Here is a 2,324-nt window from a genome sequence, read left to right as displayed (position 1 = left end):
AATATTACAACACGCTTATGACTCCATTCTTACAGAACATAGGACGGAGCAGAGTAGGGGTTAGTTGGTAAGGCATAGATGAAGAGGATGCACAGCATCTGGTGACTCAATACTCAACGAACAGACAATTCCCGTGTCAAGTGAATCTTACTAGGCGCGCCTTCTTAAATACATTTGAAAACAAAAAAAAAGTCAGAACCCGCTAAGTCAGCAAGGCTGAAACATATCAGGCCAAGCGTTCATGTGTGCTTCGGGAAAATAACGCGAGCTTATTACGTCCCACCATAGAGTTCCTTACTTTTAACTAGAGGGAAAGCTGGCGCCCCGCCTATGGGAGTTTGCATGGAGCTTCCTCGAGACGACCTGTACCACCATGGGCGCTCTAAGCTTGATGGGGCGGAGAGCTACCGGCTGCAGAACTACAACCTTTGGCCAAAAAATAATGAGAAAACAAACGTTGTTCGATAATCAAGAATGTCTTAGCATTCAATATCCTGTCTATAAATCGTAACAAACGAGCAGAAAAGCATGTAAATACAAATTTGCTCGAAATAAGCTATGGCTTGCTCTCCTATTGGCCAAGCATTGCAGACCAAAAAAGCCAATATTTCGTGCTTAACAGGCGCACTTTTAAAAGGAAATATGTTTTTGAAAAAAATGTGGTCCCTTCAACATTTTAAAGGGTTTTTCCACAGCATTTCGGAAAACAAAAACCTTTGATTGGCGTCGTGTCCTGTTGCGTTTTCGCTACTATGGCTTTGCACACTACTTTTACGCCGAAGTCATCTGCGCGCGGAGCGTGCCGTGGATACGGAATGGGACATCTCAGTAACGCCACTCTGTGTTCCTGAAACTGATTGACTGAAAAACTATTTTAAAAATAAGAAAAGAACCCACTGTCCTGCACAAAGTAGCTCATCGCCCCATGATGCTTTGCGCGCCCATGGAGATCCATGTGCAGCGCCGCCAGCTTTCCCTCTTGTTAATATTAAGAATCTATGCGTCCCACTGCACAACGTATTCTGAAATATACAGAGAAGTGATCTAAGTGATTTTCAGTCGGTCAAGTAAAAAAAGCAGATCCTCGGACGGGTATTATTCCTGATTTATTGCTATTTACTTTCTCTATACCCTTTTTGCTTTGCTGTCTTAGGACTTTGAGTTTCCATTTATATTTCACTGAGGTTTTATTAGGTTACTGCTTTATCAGGAATGTCTTATTTGCATTGTTAGGCACTTGTCCTCATGCATGAATTTGTACAAAATATAGTAATTGTTTTTCTTTTGTCCGGCAACGAAACTGATCCTAGCCGTAAGAGTGTACTGATAATGCCAAATATCGATATTTATTTTTGTTACTTCTCTATTGTCGCTTGAGTGATTGCCGAAATCCGCAGGACTTAGTTAGATTCTTATACAAGCAAAAGCCGCTTGTGTGCCTGCGCCTCAAGGCACCCAAACATTCCTGCTTCCATTACGCTACGTGATGGCTTTGTTTCAATGCCGAAGAGCAGTCAAGTAAACCTGTTTGCGACGTTTCACATTGACACACCAAATTGGTGCGCAAATGTCTTCCCGTTTCGTTCACGTCTATACGCGTATGTTTTTCTGGAATCGTGAGAAGCGTGCAGCCATTCTGAACAGGACCTCACCAAAGATTCTATTTTCCGAGGTACCCGGCAGTTCCACTGAACAGCATGCGGCATACAAGCTTCTTTTCATAGTAGCAGAAATATAAAGACACCGCGAAAAAAACTGATCGCAGCATAACAATGGAAAAAGCGCTATGGTAAGCCGACAAAAGTACCCTTCAAGTCTCCTAACGTTCCCAGAGCCTACGGGCTCACTCCTAAGAACTGGTGCCAGACTCTCGCTTTGATGACAGGTCTTCGGAGTTACACTGCATTTATACTCAGAAAATTAGAAGTGGAAGCACTTCCTAAAAATGGCTGTCCCCGGTTAAAAATATCAAAACGGAAGATGCATGAATATGTACGAAATATAGTAATTGTTTGCTTTGTTTTGTCCAGCAACGAATTTTGTCCTAGTTTGTTCATAACGAGTGTGTTTTACCACTTTAAAACTTGTTTTCAACCTGAAGCTAGAGCAGGCCGAGAGATTCAAGCAGAGTGAAGAGCAGCTTTTGCGGCTTAGCGACGAAGAGCAACTTTTCCCTATGCGTTGCAACGATAAGGTTTCACGCCGGATACACAAGTGGCATTTGCTTGGTTTTCAGCACATCAGTGCTCTCTCCTAATGCTTAGAGAGAGGCCAATATATGCAGCATCCGAGCTGGCTGCAGCAGTTCAAACATAGCCGCAGAA

This window comes from Amblyomma americanum, chromosome 9 (assembly GCF_052857255.1).
Source record: "Amblyomma americanum isolate KBUSLIRL-KWMA chromosome 9, ASM5285725v1, whole genome shotgun sequence".
In the NCBI taxonomy this organism is placed as follows: Eukaryota; Metazoa; Arthropoda; class Arachnida; order Ixodida; family Ixodidae; genus Amblyomma; species Amblyomma americanum.
The sequence above is the reverse complement of the archived record's forward strand: the minus strand, read 5'-3'. Positions refer to the sequence as shown.